Source organism: Lagenorhynchus albirostris, chromosome 8 (genome assembly GCF_949774975.1).
Source record: "Lagenorhynchus albirostris chromosome 8, mLagAlb1.1, whole genome shotgun sequence".
Lineage (NCBI taxonomy): Eukaryota > Metazoa > Chordata > Mammalia > Artiodactyla > Delphinidae > Lagenorhynchus > Lagenorhynchus albirostris.
In genome coordinates, this window is record NC_083102.1 from 41,101,657 (window position 1) to 41,120,974 (window position 19,318).

At 46.3% G+C, this 19,318-nt stretch overlaps 1 protein-coding gene across 4 annotated transcripts in view; it reads right to left on the reverse strand.

Moving 5' to 3' along the window:
- The window catches only part of EEPD1 (endonuclease/exonuclease/phosphatase family domain containing 1), a 146,150-nt gene that overhangs the window by 43,163 nt on the left and 83,669 nt on the right, over positions 1 to 19,318 (reverse strand). The window lies entirely within an intron of this gene.

Below are 19,318 nucleotides of genomic sequence, written 5' to 3' on the forward strand. Positions count from 1 at the left end.
AACGGGGAGTTATTATTTAACGGGTATGGAGTTTCTGTTTGGGAAAAAATTCTGTAGATGGTGGTGATGGTGGCACAACAATGTGAATGTACTTAATGTCACTGAATTGTATACTTACTAATGGTTGAAACAGTAAATTTTATGTTACGTACATTTCACCACAAAAGTTTCTAAAAGTAATTGATAGCTGCTTATGTAAGCAACCTGAATAAATTCAGAGGGATATAAAGAAGAAAATAGTTGCCCATGTTCAGCATTAATCTTCCCTTGATGTCCCTTTGATGAGAACAAACAAATAGCTTAAATCACTCCTTATGAAGAGGGCCTGATCAGCTGCTCATCTGTTACCGTACATGGATTGAGCCCTACTGTGTGCAGGTGGTCGAGGGCACCTGATGACTGTGACCTGCTCCCTGCCCACGAGGAGCTCACAGCCTCTTGGAGGCCACAGTCAGAGCAGAAGAGGACCAGTAGGGTGCCGAGTGGACTTTCTGGGGCACAGAGGGGAGCCCAGCCAGGCCAAGGTCAGAGGTGGCTTCCTGCAGGAGGGACCGGGTTAGCCTTGCCAGGGGAGGGGACTGGCGAGAAAGGTGACCCGCAGGGAGACAGCAGGGGCAAAGGCACCAAGGGGAGAGAAAGGGCTCGAGTGTACACAACTCATCAGTTTCCAGTTTAGGGACCAGAGTCCAGACTGCAGCCAGCAGCTGAAGTGAGGGAATTCAGACGTGGGAGCAGGTTTTACAGGGGAGGTATTTTCCCTTTTGTGACAAATTGCTTTTGAAGTGTTTGCGGACGCAGTGAGCAGGCGGCCAAGGCTGGACAGGCCAGCACACAGGAGGAAGCAGGAGTTCAACGAGACTGTTTAGGGGTGGGTCAGCTGTCGATGGTGTCATCGTGCTCCTTCCCCACCCAGTTAATCTGCTTGTGGTCGCTGGTCACTGTGTCCCCACCAACCTGCACAGGTTCTCTGGAGCAGAAATGGGCCCCATCTGTACCACACACCTCCATCAAAAGGGGTTATGCCCATGATAAGATTCACCTCCATCTACGAATTCTTCATAATCTCTCTGCACAGCTAAGCAAGCCCTGTCCAACCAAATGCAAAGGTTTACTTTAAAGCAACTTCAGCAAGTGCAATAAAGGTTTTCAAGGCCTACAGGAAACCATCACCACTACCAACAACAAGTGAGCAGGCATCAGGGCTAATGGACAGGACCCTGGGCATTCCCTCTGCTCCAATCACTGACTTTCCTTCGTCTCTTGGACGGGTTTGCTTTTGTTGTTTCTCTGGCTTGGAACAGTCTTCCCCAAGATCTTGACAACACCGACTGCATCCCATTGCATCATTTCAGTCTAAATGCAAATGCTGCCTCTTCCAAGGAGCATCCCTGGTCACCAGGTTCGTTTTTGGGGTTTCTTTTCAGTGTGCTTACTGGTACCTTAAAACATTTGTTAGGGTGCTTTTGTCTGTTTCCTCCCAACCAGCACTGGAAGCTCTTTGACACTGGGAGCTCAAGGGTCTTCTCACTACATCTGAAGTGTCTATAACTGACACAGGAAGGACAGTCAGTAATATTTACTGGCCTCCAGGCAGGGCTCAGGGGCTTAGAGGCCAAGCCGCTATCAGTGTGGACAGCTAAAATCACTGGCAAGCCTCAGTTTCTCCACTTGAAGAGGAAGGCCTCCAGTGAGATGACTGTGTGTGTCTTCCCCAGGGTGAACGGTGCTATGTGCATTTGTAGAAATGTCTGCCAGGATGTGTCTGGTGGCAGGTCAAAGCTATTGGCTACTTCTCAGTGCACTATGATTCCCAATGCACACCTCTAGATCCCAGGTTATCAATTTGGACAGCAAGTTACAGGCTAAGGAGACTCCAGTTGTAGATCAAGTTTCAGAAGCTTAAACTACTTCTGAAATAACCACTGGAAAATATTTTTACTGGAGGAATTTTTAAAATAGTTTCTCATTCCTGTCCTTCTCTATGGTCATGAAGTCCAGTTTAGGATCAGGTATCAGATATCGACAGGTTAGAGAAAAGGTTTAAACACTGTTAATACACTCAACTCTCTTCTTCTCCCTATTCACAAAGATACTACATTCAAACCACTGTAGAACATGATCTGAAAACGAACAGTTTGAGGCTTTGAATGAAGACGAAATTAAAACAACTTCAGTTGACTCTTCTTAGTCAAAACCTGAAGGATGTTAGTCCCTGCTCTCACCAGTTTACTTTCCTCTTGAACGGGAATGGCAAATACTTGGCATGTACACTCTCCAATCCTCTTCACCTCTTTCCACGGAACTCACCCCCTTTTAACTTAGATACAGCTTCAGAATCTTTCTGAACTCTCCAGTGAACCACAACCAATCTACTGAAGTTGACATGTGAGATTAAACCAATTTAACTTTTGCTCTAAAACCAATACCAAATAGGATTCATGTATTGGGTAGGGGCAGAAAAAAAAATAGAAACCTTTCCACACTACTAAAACCCAGCAACACAAAGGAGAAAAGATGGAAAAGATGGAGAAAAGAGGTAGGACACTCCAATCTAGAAGGTTTGAGTTTCAAAATGGAAACAATACATGTTAATCAGAAGTTACTGCAACAGCTGCTCATAACATTGGATTTCTTCAGGAAGTTGTGTTTTTTTCCTCCTTAGAGCTATAATCTTTAAGAGTATTTGAGATGTTTCCTGTTATATAGCTATCCTACTGTTAGTTCTTACCTTATTGGAAACTCTTCAAGTCTGGAGTATTTATTTCAGTACTGATGGTATCAGATTCTTCTAGCACATCAGATACTCCCTGGGAGGAAATTTCACACACACGAAGACGCAATGAGCCCATTTCCCAAATCCTCCATTCGACACCTCTACCTTCTTACCCTGGAAGGGAATCTCATCTCTCAGTTTCGACTTTGCTCCCCCTTCCCTCCCTTCCTTTCTCCATTTCTCCCTCCTTCCTTCCCTCTTTCTGTCCTTCTGCTAATTCCACAAATATATACTGGCACCAGGCACCAGGAAAACAAAGATGAATGCAATATGGTCCCTGCTAGGGCACAAGCCCAGGGAGGTACGTCTCTCTGAGACTCTCCTGGTTCCAATGTGGACCACAGAGCTGAGCTAAACAGGGCATGTCTCTCGGGTGGCCTGGTGCCTGGTCAGCATCCTCTGAAAACAGCAGGGCCCCCATCAGATGGGAGCTGCAATTTCTTTTTCGCACTTGACTTTGAGAAGAGAGGCAAATCACACAAAAGCAGCTGACAGCCGTGATTTATTTAGAAAAATGGCCATTTCAAGGCCAAGTTCTGAAGTCAAGATGGGCAGCACTTAGAAGGACCTAGAATGCATGCAATTAATGTCTGCTAAGTAAGCTACAAGGAGGTGAGGCGCTTGAGGGCAGATGTCTTCTTCAGCTGGATAGTGGCTGGTACAGTGAGGTCTGTAAGGTAATTTGAAGTGGTGATGGGGAAGGTGCCAGGAAGCCAGTGACAGCAGGGAAGAAAAGCAGCAAAGTTAAAGGGACAGAAGACGGAGGGCACCCCTGCAGCCTGGGGGTGGCTTAGAGCTGCAGACTGAATGATCCTCAGTGACCCCTGAAAAGGCGGATAAAACGTAACTCTCTTGGTGTAGCAAAAGCACTTAAAGAGTGAACTCCCAACTACACAGAAACTCACGCTTCCAGAACAGCTTATGAGCTACAGGGCACCAGAAGCAAGAATTCACTCTCGCTCCCTTTCTCTGAGGATTCTGGCGCTTTGAGTTTCCACTGCATTTATTATAGGATAGTGCATGAGATACAGCAGATTTCAATAAATGCAGAAAGGGTGTGATACATGGAGCCACACGTTCCCTGCGCAGATATTTAAGGGATATGTATTATGTACCAGGCACTATTGGTTGCTGAGGACACGATGATGTACAACAATACAATGATACGATGCAGCCTCTGCCTTCAAACTTCTGAGTGTAAGGGAGGAACCAGGTAAGTAATACATCAGCCACGTGAGGAGAGCTCTCTAGAGGCGAACTCGGGGTGCTTTGAGGCCCTCTGCAAGAGCATAATAAAGCTGGGAGGCTTCCTGGGAAGTGACTGCTAAGCTGACACCTACGGGCTTACAAGGCAGAGAGGTGGGGTGGCAGGAATAGCATGAGCAAAGGCACGAGGTGGGAGGTCAGGCACGGCCCCGCAGGGACTGCACGCTGACCAGGGCACACAGGGTGCCTGGGGCGTAGTGCAGGTGCTGAAAGATTATTCTGCAGAAGCAGGCCGGGCCAGGCCTCTTAGAGGGTTTGTTAAGCCACATTAAGGAGTTTGGTCTGTACTTTGGGGGCAAGGAGTGGCCACCGATGATCTAAGGCTGTGGTGTGGTAGAGGGCCCGGGACACAGAAGATGCCCAGTAAAGGTATAAAAATGGCGCTGGGGGGCCTTCCCTGGTGGCACAGTGGTTGAGAGTCCGCCTGCCAATGCAGGGGACACGGGTCCGTGTCCCGGTCCGGGAAGATCCCACATGCCGCGGAGCGGCTGGGCCCGTGAGCCATGGCCGCTGAATCTGCGCGTCCGGAGCCTGTGCTCCGCAACGGGAGAGGCCACAACAGTGAGAGGCCCGCGTACCGCAAAAAAAAAAAAAAAAAAAAAAAAAAGGCTCCGATGTGGAGAAGGGATGGGGGTGGGGAGGCACGGGGGACAAGACCGGAGGCAGCAAGACCTGAGATGGGTCCCGGGAAGAGATGATGGAGGCTGGTGCAGGAAAAAGGCACTGAGCTAATTCCAGACAGATCAGGAGCTGGCAGGACCTGATGAAGAAACAGATATGAGGGATGTGAGGGAAATATCCTCGCAGCTCCCAGCCTGTGAAACTGGGGGCTGAAGGGACCATCTACGTGGGCTGCTGATGGTGAGTTATGTCTTGGACACACTAACTTTGGGGCCTGTGGGATCCCTCAGTGGTGTGTGAACAGCAGCTGGCTGTCCCTCAGCAAGTTCTGGGCTCTGGGTGTGGACACCAGGACAACAAGGACGGTGCTCCTGATGTCCACATCCAGAGCCCAGGAGCCTGTGCAGAGGAACAGAAGACCAAGGGCCATTGCCACTTAAGAGGCAGGCAGAGGACTTCCCTGGTGGCGCAGTGGTTAAGGATCTGCCTGCCAGTACAGGGGACATGGGTTCAAGCCCTGGTCCGGGAAGATCCCACATGCCACGGAGCAACGAAGCCCGTGTGCCACAACTACCGAGCCTGTGCTCTAGAGCCCGCGAGCCACAACTACTGAAGCCCACGCACCTAGAGCCCGTGCTCCGCAACAAGAGAAGCCACTGCAATGAGAAGCCCACGCACCGCAACAAAGAGTAGCCCCCGCTTGCCGCAAGTAGAGAAAGCCCGTGCACAGCAACGAAGACCCAATGCGGCCAAAAATAAATAAATTTATTTAAAAAAAAAAAAGATTTACTCTCTAAAGAGGCAGGCAGAGGAACAGGGCCTGTCAGGGAAACAGAGAAGGAACCGCCAGGAAGGTGGAGGGAAAACCCAGAGCACGTGGTCCAGGAGCCAAGGGGAGAGGGCGATACAAGAAGTCGGGCGGGGGAGGGGGGCAATGGCTCTGATTCTGAGGAAGGCCAGGGAAGTTGGGGCTGGTAATCTGGGAGAGAGAAGTTTCAGGAGGTGGTAGAGAGAAGCCAGGTTTCAGTGGGTGAGGAGAGGACGGATGACAGGCGGAGAAGGGGAAATAATGAGATTAAACTCGAGGTAGAAGAGGTAGGGTGGCAAGTCCCCCAGCACGATGCCCAGGGGCAGAAGGCAAAGCCGAGAGGTCCTCATCTTACCAAGTGCGTGGAATTATTAAAGTGCAGACAACCACCCCTCTCAAGGCTTCTTCGCTCCTCTTCCTCCTTCTCTCTTGCTCCCACCGCCCCTGCCCTCCCCTCCCCACCTCTCCCCTCCCCCTCTCCATACGGTATCATCAGAGGATCCAGCTTTTCTCCAAGAGCATAATCCCCATTTGCAATGATTTGGGGAAAAGTGAAGGTCAAGAAAGTCCTAAACGGTGCCGGGGTGATTTTGTTTTGTAATACAGTATTTCCACAACCTCTTCTGAAGGAAAAAATGGGAAGGAGCGTGAAATTCTTGGGGACACCAGCTCTGTGTCCAGTGCACCAGCCCAAACTGTCCCCAGGCCTGGCAGCCAGGCCAGTGAAGGGAGCAGGGTTTCCATGTGCACCTTCAGCAGGAGACTAGAGTTAGCGACAACAGGATAAAACTGGGCGAGTGGGACAGGCAGCCTTCCAACAAGGAAGAAGGGGGCCAAGAGGAGAGAAGGTAGAATAGAAGGCGGGGCCAGTGGCCACAGGCAATGGCCACTCTCTACTCACGTGCCCCTGGGTGGGGGGACTTATGAGATTTCACAAAATTCAAATTCAGCAACCGTGTCAATCCAGTTGTCTGAACACGTCTCTTTCTCAAGGAAGGCTCCACATTACCTTCCCCTGAGCAAAGTAAGGACGACTTCTCTCCTTTGATCACCAAATTTCAGAAGATGCCATGGGTGTTAGGTTCAGACTCATTTCCCCTAATGCTTTATTGTCTCCCACCACTGGCTCAGGGTTGGGAAAACATAGCGGGGCATCACTCTGGATGCAGGTGGGTGCACACCTGGGAAGAAAGGACTGGCTCCCAGGGAAGGCAGGGTTCTTCTCACATGCGTCCTCTACAGCATTTCATCCCATCACTGCCAAACATGCTTGCATCTCGTTGTTCCTCTCCAAAGCCAAGTGCTGAATTATTATATTAGCACCAGAACAGTCTACACAGAATTTAGCTTGGGTAACTCTTCTTGGCAGGTTTGCAAGAACTAGTCTGCAAAACAGTGGGCAGGAAACTTCTCTGATGACAGTGCCGTGGTTTTTGTTCTACTCAGGTTTTCAACTGCTTGAATCAATTACAGTAATTTCCATTTCCTAGAAATTGCTTAGAAGATTGTCCAATCCATTCAGATTTTCTAATTTTGAGCACAGAATTGTACTAGTAATCATTTTTAACTTAAAAACTACTTCTGCTTCTGTGGTCATGCCCCCTTCCTCATTAATGTGTACAGGTATTTTTTCTCATTTAAAAACTTAGATTTGTGAGAAATCAGTCTACTTTGTTGGTCTTCTGAGAAAATCAGCAACAGGATTTATCAAGCCTACCATTTTTTTCTAATTAATTAAGGTCAACATTTATCTTCAGTAATTCCTTTCTCCAACTTCCCACTGTTTTCGTTAGCCTCTCTGCTTGCCTTCTTAAGTTGCATATTCATTTATTTAAATGATTTCTTATATATAAAGCCATGAATTTTTCTCTCGGTAAGTATTAGTCCTTGCTTCAAATTTCCTTATTTAGCCTTCTTGTTACTTTCCATCTAGTCTGCAGTTGCAGATTCGGTCTCTTACTGGACTCCACAGTATTTGGATTGTGCTTTTCTCTAAGTCTTTGGGTTTTAAATTTTATAATTTTGTATTTTCTATAATTCTAAGTCCACTGTGGTTAGAGAAAGTACCCTGTACCTTTCCTGCTTTTAAAAATATATTCAGGGACTGCCCTGGTGGCACAGTGGTTGAGTCCGCCTGCCAATTCAGGGGACATGGGTTCAAGCCCTGGTCCGGGAAGATCCCACATGCCGCGGAGCAACTAAGCCCAGGCGCCACAACTACTAAGCCTGCGCTCTAGAGCCTGCGAGCCACAACTACTGAAGCCCATGTGCCACAACTACTGAAGCCCGCGCGCCTAGAGCCCATGCTCCGCAACAAGAGAAGCCACTGCAATAAGAAGCCCGTGCACCACAACGAAGAGTAGCCCCCGCTTGCCACAACTAGAGAAAGCCTGTGCACAGCAGTGAAGACCCAACACAGTCAAAAATAAACAAACAAACAAACTATTGATACATTTGTTTGGTCTACTTTATGATGAGTTTTCCTTTTCTATTCCCCAGTGTTTGGGTAGTTCCAGAACTTGTTTTTGGATCTCCCAGTGTTTACCTGTAAGTTTTTCATATTAGGGGATAGGGAAGAGCTCTGGAGTCGGTCGGCCTGGGGTTCAAGCTGTACCACCTACTGGTGCAGGATCTTAAGGAACCTTAAGAACAGTGGGTGGGAGGGAAAGGATCTGGCATCTACACCTGGGGCCTTGAGTGGAGATGATAAAGGTAAAGTTTGTAGCATGTTGGTTAGCTCAGAGTAAACCTCCAAAAATAGCAGATATGGGTACCAATACTCTTCAGAGTCTTTCTTTAGCCATTAACACTTCTCTGAAGATTAGAATAATAAAGGAAATAGCTCTTTTTGTTATCAACGCTATTTCAGACAAGCAACGTAACAAACCTTTACCTCCTCTTCCCTTTTTGATCTCTGTTAACAACACTCCAGGGTGTAGGCCCAGAACACAGGCATACTGTTGTCTTTCCATTCTATAGCTTATTTTAAGAACAATTTCTGACATTTTATTTGTTTGATCACCAGACTTTAATAATAATTTAAACTGCTCTCTAGGTTTACTGATTACAGTGCCTATGCTACCTATTCTCGAGCTCTATTCTGCTTTACCACTTTGGCTTCTGCAACATATCTTTACATTTTAAAGAAAGGAACATGCTTATTTTCCCAAGCCCTTGAATGTCTGAGAATGTCTTTCTGATGGGCTTCATACACAGAAGACATCTCAGTGTATGTCTGAGATGGGGATAATAATCCCCAAAACTTTATAGATGGTTTGGCAAACTCACTTGATAATCAAAAGAACTTTTTTTTTTTTTTGCAGTACGCCTCTCACTGTTGTGGCCTCTCCCATTGCGGAGCACAGGCTCCGGACGCGCAGGCTCAGCGGCCATGGCTCACGGGCCCAGCCGCTCCACTGCATGTGGGATCTTCCCGGACCGGGGCACGAACCCGTGTCCCCTGCATCGGCAGGCGGACTCTCAACCACTGCGCCATCAGGGAAGCCCCAAAAGAACTTTTAATGTTTCAGATTCTCAACCCAGATAGGCATGAATATATCTGAACTTAAAAACTAACAAACAAACAAAAACTCCCTTGTGGCCTAATCTGACAGGTTCAGTAGACACAGACTCTTCGTTATAGAGAACAGACCTAAAGTCAGCTTGATTTTTATTATTCTTTCCTCTGGGCACTTGTGAAATGTTTTCTTTTTCTCCCCTTCATCCTTGTTGTTCTGTATTTTCCCCGGGGTATGCCCCGATGTGGGCCTCTTTCCCCTGAGTTTGTTCAGAATATGGTTAGTGAGCTCTTTACATTTATACACAGTTTCTCGTCAGCTCAGGGAAGTATCTGATGCCAATAATCACCAACACCGATAAGCTGAATGTGGGCTGTCAGTTCCGTCTTCCACATCTAAATCTCGTCTCTCTTTCTCTTTCTTGTATTTTCCAGAATAGTTTCTCAAGTTTCTTTTTCCTGAACCCACATCACTGGTTTGATTTTCCATAGCATTTGTGTTAGTATTCTGTGACTGCTCTAGCAAATTATCACAAACTCGGTGACTTCCCACCACAGAAGTTCATTCTCTCACAGTTCTGGAGGCTTGAAGTCTAAGAATCAGTATCACTGGGCCGAAATGAAGTTATCAGAACAGCCGTACTCCTTCTGGAGGCTCTAGAGGAGAATCCATTCTCTGCCTCTTCCAGCTGCTGGTGGCGGCCAGCATTCCTTGGCTTGTGGTCACATCGTTCCAACCTCTGCCTCTGTGGTCCCAGTGCCTTCTCTTTCATCATCAAATTTCCCTCTGCCTATCTCTCACAAGAACACTTGTGATTGCATTTAGGGTCTATGTGGATAATCCAGAATAACCTTTCCATCTCTCAAGATCCTCAACTTAATCACATCTGCAAAGTCGTTTTTTGTCATGTAAAGTAGTGTTCACAGATTCCAGAGATTAGGGTATGGATATCTTTGTGGGCGGGGGCATTATTCAGCTTCCCACACATTAATACTCTTCTATACTCCTGCTAATTTGGATTTGAGCTCTGCTGCTGGATTTTATTTCCTCAAAACCTTTCTTCATTTAATCCGTATCTTTTTTTTCTTTCTGTGGCCTTTTCACATCAACCCATCTTTTCCTTACGTTTTTCTGTTCCTGTTCCAGGGAGGCCATGTCTTTTTGTAGTATACTGAGGATGCCACACATTTCCCCAAAATTCTCTTCTGGAGCCTGTTGTAGGTGATTTTCTAAAAGTAGACACTGCTTCTGGGTCTTTAGAAGCTATTGCCTTTATCTTGTCTTGCAGGACTTTTCCACGCAGTCTTTTTTTGTCTTTATTCATCCTTGAATAAGGAAAAAGTTTGCCCAGACCAATGATGAAACTTCAACAGACGTTGTGAGTAGATTGGCAGTGGTCCCATTTTCTGTCCACCTTCGTAAAGGATGTGTCTCCTTCCTGTACCCACTATGGGAGGGGACAGGGCAAAGGCACAGCTGCCAGTGATTCAGAACCCTTGCTCTAGCGAAGTTCATCTCCTCCTCAGAGACTGAATCAACTCAAGACAGAAAGTGCTCTCCAGTATGCACAGCTCCCAGAGCACCCTCCTTAAAGCACTTTGCTTTGGGGGAGTAGACTTACTGGGATGCACTGAAATCATGCCCGTTTCCCCTATTTCCCATCTGATTTTATTCCCATGTTTTCTTTCTCTACATGGATACGGGGGGGAAAAAAGAGAGAGAGAGGTGGATTTACAAAAGCCCACCCCTGAGGCCTGTAGCTGAGAGTAGGAAAAAAAAAAAAACAAGAGGCCCATCAGCTGGAATTTGCTTCAAGTACAAGAGTCAGGAACTAAACAATAGAGAAGGTATAACCTATAGTAACTTCTGACTTTTCTCAGGGGTGTGGGGTGTGGTTCCTCTCCATGAACCTTCACAGCATGAGCTACATCCTGGACAGAGCCCCGCGGTCCAGCTCTGTCTTCTCACTGCCATCAGCCGATGCTTCCAAGATCCTGGTATTTGTCAATCCTTCTTGGTTTTTGGCAGCCTGTTGTTACTTTTCTGTGTCATCAATAGGTGTATCAGGAAGGAATCAGGAGGAACCGCAAGTCACACGGCACCTGGACCCAGGGTGGAGCCTGTGTCTTTCTGATGAACAGGAAGACGGTTTCAGAACCACCAGATGCTTCCAGAGACAGCGTCTCTGCAGGGCAGGATGATGTCTGGTCTCCTGTTTTTAGCAACTGGCTTGTTCAGCAGATGGAAAGACTGGCTCCTCCTCAAACTGCAGGGCTCTGCACCCTGCGTGTGAGGAAAAGTTTCCCAAAGGGAATCTGTTTCCCTGAGGCAGGTCTGGCTCCTCAACCTTCCAGGCTTCAGGCCTCCAGGCTCCTGAGTTACCTGGCAGGCATCCCAGATCCTCTGCTCTAGGAAGCCCCTCTGTGTGGAATCAGGACAGCGCCCTCTGGAAATCTCCCCAAGCACAAACCACTGGAATTGCCAGAGGCGAGGAAGCCTTGACGTGCACTGAAAAACAGCTGAAGATGATCAGACCCAATGCCAGACAGTGGAGGGAGGACAGTGGAGGGAGGATGGCTCCTGCTGGAGACTGGGAAAGGCTTTCCCGGCCCACAGGGTTCTTTTTCAGCAGCAAACTGCCTAGCTCATGCCACTTTTTAAAAGGCTAAAACATTTGGCCTAATCTAAGGTCTGAGGCCCCACAGGAAAGCCCATTAGGAAGTTAACAGCATGGTTTCACTGCAGGAGAGAAAACTATAGCAGACTGGGTGATTTTAGTCCTGGGAAATTTGGAAGGAAAGGAACAGACAGAAATGCGGACAGAACCAATGAAGGGGAGAGAGAGGACGCTGTTAACCAAGTGTTTTCCAGATGTCAGGTGCTCTGCTAAGGCCTTATTATGTTATTTCACTCACACCTCCAAGTTTCTCCTCCCCGACGCAGCTGTAAAAAAACTGCAGACTCCAAGGCTAAAGAGCAATCAGGAATCTGGATGCTACAAAATTAGTTTTTCTTACTCCTGGCTTTGGGATCTTTTATTCTCAGCTGCAGAGGCCTGGATTTCAGCTCCTATTTCACACCTTCAGAGGGATTTTGTGGCTTGTGCAAGGTCCACACAAGAGCTAGGGATCGAGGGAACTGAACCCTGGTCTGTACGATTTAAAAGGACTCACTGCTTTTTATTCATTCAACAAATATTTACTGAGTACTCACTGTGTGCCAGGCATGGTTCTGGCCACCAGAGACAGAGCAATGAACAAAACAAAATCTCTACTCTCACATAAGCAAAAGCAAAGTGGTCATTCAAAGCAGGGCTCGGGGTTCTGGCTGGTACCTCCTGATTCCATTCCAAACTTCCTCCCCAGTGTCACATCCAGCTGGTGAGAGATGAAGCCTTAGACCTTGGATGAGGTTCTTGTTGATCATTTTTAATCCAAGTGGTCACGATGACATAGGTCCAGACGTCCCTAAACCAAGGGGGCTCTCAAGTTGGTACCATTCACCTCCCTAATCCAAGTGAACTGGGGACTTCTTGGAACTTGAGCCTTCCCCCTCAATTTTTTTCAACACATGTTTACACAAGAAGGAGACATCTGGCTAATACAATCAGAAAACGCTGCAAATATCATCAGAAGATAATTTTTCCTGCAGGAAGAAATACTTTTCACCACCCTCCCCCAACTGCTTTTCCTGAACCCTTTTTGGTTACAGTATTCCTTGGCTTTCACTGGGGGAGGTATGAGAAACAACCCGATCAAATGCACTTTTGTATCTACAGTGGGGACTGTGTCCCCCTCCTGAATGACCTCACCCGGCAAAAGGTGAGGACTGTAGCTGACCCCGTTCCCCTCTGCACTTTGCTTTCCCGTGGTCTTCCTGTAGCAACTCGTTCAGAACCATGTGGGCTGTGTCTCCAGGGGTGATCTTGTCTTATCTTAGTTCCCTATCTTCCCTTGCCACTCACTAGGCTTCCTTCCAACATTTTCATCTTTTGCATTTGTAGGTGTTTCTCTATGTGTATCAAGTCCTGTGGGAATGGAGGCAACACACACACACACACACACACACACACATATTTTTTTCAATGCATGCTGGCCAGCTCTCAGATCAATAATTAAGGGTTCGAGGGCAGGAGTTTGGTTCCCCACCTTTTAGTATTTGGGGATTCCTGTGGGATTCCATGTTACCTGTTTTCTGTGTAAATGTCACAAGTTTAGGTTTTGCCATCTAGTTGCTCTTTTTGTTCCCAGTATTTTAACTATGATTTTTTTTCAAACCTTCCGGAGAGTTTAGAGAACTGTGCAGTGAACACCCCCCCACACACACTTACCACCCACGTTCCACAACCTTTAGCATTTTCCCATATTTGCTTTCTCACACATTTCTCCTAACCGTCCACCAATCCATCTTTTTTGTTTGTTTGCTACTGATGCATTTCAAAGTAATGTTGCAGCCCAGTGGTTTGGTTTCTGATATTTCACACAAAGGCTGATCTCAGAGTAATTCTTCCTCTCATTTTCAACTGACCCGCTCCCTACAGAGTCCAGGCCCCAGTGTGAAACTCCACCCCACAGCTCTACTGCAGACCCGGATCAATGCTTCTCCTCCAGGGCCTTCCTCTCTGGCTCTCTCTTAACGCTTTCTTTAGCCCCTCCTAACCTGGACGAAGTTGCCATTCATCCTCACCCCCTCCTCTCCCATCGTCTAATGTTTCCATCCTAAGCGTGTCGAGCTACCACGAAGTAAATATTTCTAAAGCTCAGCTTTACATTTGATCACATATTTTCAGCCAAGAAGAATTTTTCACGCAGTTCTCGGTATAAATGATCTCTCCGGGCGCACTACCAAAGGAAATGAGAGCAGCTCTGCTCTTGACCCCTCCAGCCCATCACCCAACTCTTAGGAACAGGCAGAGTGTCATTTGTGCCCAGTGAGGCTTACTATTGCTGCTTTCAACTGCCATTGCCACCGTCTTCAGAACTTAGTTACTTGTTTCATTTTTCTGGGATAGAGCAAGAATGATTAACTGAATGCGCAAGAGAAAAAAAAATTTCCACTCTCAGAAAACACTGGAAATTAGAAAGTTATCTGACACAATACAGGGTCTGTGATTCCAGCTTAACACTCCAGCCAAAATTCTTTATCTGGCTTTCAGTTCTGACCTTTCACCTCTTGCCAAGGCTTCTCTTCCTTTTTACGCCAGATGAAATTCACTTCTGGGCTTTGTCAGAGGCAATGGCCTCCTCGTTAATCAGTAAAAAGCAAACGTTCATCCCTTTTTATAATGCAAACCAGCCAGTTAGATGTTCTGGGAAGGAAGTTGTTTAAAGCAGCAATTATGGGGGTATATTTCACAGGAATCTTTTATTTATTGTTTTAAAAGAAGTAATTTACAAAGCACATATTTATTGCAGAAATTTTAGAAAATACCAAAAAAAAAAAAAAAAAAGAGAGAGAAAAGTAACATTAACCATAATTCTGCTACCTAGGAATGACCATTATCATCTTGATTTATACCCTTTTAGACTTAAAAAAAGTGAATACATATAGGTTATAAAATTGGAATCATGTTTATGCTGTTTCTATTATTTTTAAACTGCCACTAAGTTATAAATTATTGTCATTATTATTAATTGACATGATTCCATGTCATTATTATGTAATTTTAATGAAGATAGATATAGATACAAATATAGATGTATGCTATAATTAATAATCCTTGTTGGACATCAAGGCTATTTCTAATTTTTCACTGTTCTAATTATCATTTTGGTGAAAAACTTTGAACATACTACTTTCTGCATAACTTCGTTTCAAACAAAAAATTTCCAGGAGGTCAAGGGCTACGTGCATTTTTAAGACTTAAAAAATTCTGCAAAACTGCTTTGCAGATTTAGACTTCCACCGGCAGTTATACAACCTACTCCCTTGCCCTGAGTTAATTTCTGTAAATCCTCCCTCATCCAATAGGTGGAAAAGGTGTTGCTATGCTATTCAAGTTTACATTTATTTGACCACTAGAGAAATGGAACATTTTATTGGCATTTTCAACTCTTCTTTCATCAGAACTAGTGAATGATGGTGCGGGGGTCAGGGACAGTCCTGGGGACTGTCTTCCAGCACCTATGAGTCACACCGGAAGGCCCCTGAGAGCTTTAGCAGCCTGTACAGGGTAATCGGTAAACAACCAGACCTCTGTAACTTAGCTGAAGCTCTGGAACCATCTCTCTGCCTCCTCTCCTTTGTTAACTGGATATTCTCTGGAGACACCAGAATAGTGTATACAGAAATTTTAGATTCCCAAATATTCTTGATAAATAACTACTTTCAATATTTTGTCCCAAAAGTTTTACATAGAGGCCCACTGGCTGGAAATAGCATGATTAAAGCCCTCTCATGGGAGAGAGAGAGAGAAAGAAAGAGTATTTGGAAAGATTTAGTCATTGGCTCAAAATCATGTGAATAAACTAGAACCAGAACGAAGGGCTCCCATCTTCCCTGTGGTTTTGGAAGCACAGGAAGATTTACCTTCACAAGCGTGCGAGATGAGAAAGAGTTTAGTTAGGCTGGACACAAGTCTGTGGTGCCAGGCACAGTGCAGGCACCTACCTGCTGTTGCCTCTCACCCAGGAACAGCCCCAACGGGGGACGGGGCCGGTCCCAGCTCCCCAGAATCTACCCACAACACTGTTCAACAACGCAGAACAGTCTGGAACACAAATCCCAGGCAGCAAGGCCCCCAAACGTCGTGTCTACAGGCTTTTAGAAGGCCAGTGAGCACCCCACTGCAGGGGCAAATGGGCACCTCCTCTTTGCTGACGGCCTTGGCTATCTGGGAAATTTTAACCCCTGGTTTCTGGGGTCAGCTTCTAATACGTGGGGATCTGGCTGGTCTCTGGATATCTGTCCCTCTGAATTACAAAGAGGAGGAAACCCACTCTACCGCTCCAGCGATTAACATTTGCTGCTGGGGTCCATACTGTGAGCTGCAGCTAAGTCAATCTTCTTTAACAGCAGCAGTCAGGCCATCAAGCTTTCATGTCCGAGGAACCCCAAGGTGCACTAGAAGCTTGGTGACCCAGCATGGTGCCGAGTCCAGGTGAGGATGGAGGGTGGGCCGGGGCTGGTTTTTGTTAAGCAACAGCATCTCGCCAAGCTTTCAAAGCTACAGGCTCCAGACACCACAGCTATGAATTCCAGCTGCCACGTGTGAAATCTTATCCTCCAGTCTGTAACCCCTCGGGTCATTCACTGTCTTCAATTTAAAATAGCGAATTCAGGGAGGCCCAGGAGGCACCCCCTTCCCCACTCCCTGACCCGGCTGGCTCAGAAACTCGTGTTCAGAGTCAGGCCAGAAAAGCTGCCCGGGATCCCAGCAGAAACTGCTGACGGCGTAACATGGAAGAAGCCTCTGCAAGACAGGGGTCTCTAACTTTATTAGCCCAGTTCTCCAACCTCAGGGAATTCCAAAGGAGGTTTGGAGTTGACAACTTCGAAACCTCTTCCAGGAAGCAGGCGGTAAGAAAACAGACATCCCTGCTCTTGGAGGCTCCTGCATAAATGTCAGGGGAGCAGGTTAATTTCCAGCAAACACTTGCTTGTGTTTTTGGAGTTAGGGCAGTGGTTCTCGAGCTTTAGTGCTGTTAGAACAGATTGCTGAGCCCCACCCCAGGGTCCTCTATTTAAATAGGAATTTGCATTTCTAACAAGTTCCAACTGGGAACCATACTTTGAGAACCACTGAATTAGGGTATGATAGCTAAGAACGCCACTTTCGTGAAGATTTCAACACAGCCAACTATACGTGGTACGCATCTAAGATTTCCCTGACCAGACTTGGTGAGGAGGGCTCTTTGGAGAATGCTGGTGTCTGTGGATACAGAGGGCCAACTGTATTTATCGTGCTAGTCCATTTAACATGAGAGACCTAAGCACCCCTGAATGTTGGTGTCCACAGGCGCTCCTGGAACCAATGCCCCGTGGATACCGAGGGACGACCATGTTTGTCCCACCCTCTTTATTATCCTTCCACTCAGAAGACCTTCCAGTGCTCTTTTCCAAGACCAAACGGCCCACCTTTGCTCCTTCCCCCAGGACCTGCTTGCACCCCTACTCTAAAATTTTCTCCATTGATCTTTCTCGACCTCTCACCTCTGTCTGGCACTGGTGCCTGCTCTCTCCTTGAAAATCTTCTCCTGAAACTCTCCTGGGCCCCCAACACCTTCTCTGAATCCTTCTTATCCGTTTACCTCTCTGGTTTGCTTGCTACGTGCTTTCATTCACTCACCCTCCTGGAAAACCTGTGCCAGACAACCCTGATTAACAACAGTGGACGAGACAGACCCTGCTCTGCTCTCACACAGCTGACAATCCAGTGGGGGGCACCTCCGCGGATCAGTTAATTACAAAAGGGGTCACTTAATTGCAAACATGTCAAGTGCTCCAAAAGAGAAGCACAAGGTGCTGAGACTGCATGTGACGGGGCGGGGGTGGTGGTGTCGGGTCTGGACCAGGGAAGGCGCTGAGTGAAGCCCTGGACCAGTGTCAGGGCTTGGAAGGGGCCTGGCACTTCTTCTGCCAGGACCTTAAAGGTTGGTGAACTCAAGGATCCAATCATATTTTCTCTCTCACAATGACTACCAGTGATTCAAAAACTATTTCCTTCTCCAACCCCGACTTGTCTTCTGAACTCCAGCTCTGTATTTCCACTAGCTGCTGGATTCTAACTACAATGCCGCGGAGGGACCTCAAACTCAACACGTTAAAGGAAACCTGCCCCCCATCCCCTTCCTGCATCTTGGACACCATCCAGTCAAGGCCTGAGCCACATTACTCTTGAACCCACCTGCTCCCAGCCTCATGCATCATCTAAAAGGCCACGAACACCAATTAATTCCACCCATCCAACCATCTCCTGAATCTGTCCTTTATCATATATTAAGTTCTGCAAACCCAGAGCCATACCTTCTTTTTTTAGAAATTTTTAAAATTTTTATTCATTTATTTATTTTTGGCTGCACTGGTCTTCGTTGCTGCGTGCGGGCTGTCTCTAGCTGTGGCCAGCAGGGGCTACTCTTCGTCATGGTGCGCGGGCTTCTCATTGTGGTTGCTCCTCTTGTTGTGGAGCACGGGCTCTAGGCACGGGGGCTTCAGTAGCTGTGGCTCGCGGGCTCTAGGGCACAGGCTCAGTAGTTGTGGCACACGGGCTTAATTGCTCTGCAGCATGTGGGATCCTCCCCGACCAGGGCTCAAACCTGTGTCCGCTGCATGGGCAGGCAGATTCTTAACCACTGCGCCACCAGGGAAGTCCATACTTTCTTAATTCAATATATATCTTCTGGTTATGATGATAAAATATATACTTATTATAGGAACTTTTGAAAATACACAGAATAAGAAATTAGAGAATAACCACTGATAACATTCTGTCCTATTTCCATACATGCAAGTGTCTTTGTGTGTCTTGTGTTTAGGAACTGCAATCATATAATGAATATTTATGGTACAGTTACACTGGTGGGCATCAGTAGTCACCTCTTTGCGGTCTGCTCCCCCGAGTCAGCGTTTGGTCATTTGACTTGCTTTGGCCAACGGGACATTAGTAAGCATGATGCAAATAAAAGCCCCTGGTTAACAACTGATACATTAAATAATCTTAGAAAAATTAATTTTAAAGGCTGGATGATATTTCCTGGGTATATGTACCACAATTCACTATTTCCTCTATTGCTGGATGTGCAGATTTTTTCCACATTTTTATTATTTATGAATAATGAATATCTTTGCACATATATCAGATGCATTTCTACCTATTTCCTTAGGCTACATTTTTAGAGTTGGCTTTACTAGGTCAAAAGGTATGTATATAGTTAAGCCTCTTCAAACTGTGATAAAGCCGGAAAAGCTTTATCAAGCTATACTCCCAGCAGCTATTTAGGAAAGTGCCTTTCTCAACATAACCCCTGCTGGGTAACCTAATAGGAAAAAAAATGATATCTCATTTTACTTTGCATTTCTTTGACTACCAGTAAGTTAAACATTTTCCCCCATATTACTTGGCTGCTTGTACTTCTTTTGTGCATGGTCTATATCTTCCCTTTGGCTAATTTTTCTATTGAGCTATTAATGTTTTTTCCTTACAGATTTACATAAGCAACAATTTATACCGTAAAGGACTTCTTTTCTGTTACATGTGGCAATTCTTCTACATTGACTGTAAACTTTGTTTCTAATGCTTATGATATACAGAAGTTAGTTTGTAAAGACAGTCCAATCCACTGCTCTTTATTCTTATTTTCCCCAGTGCTTTGTGCTTAGAAAGCCAACCCTTCC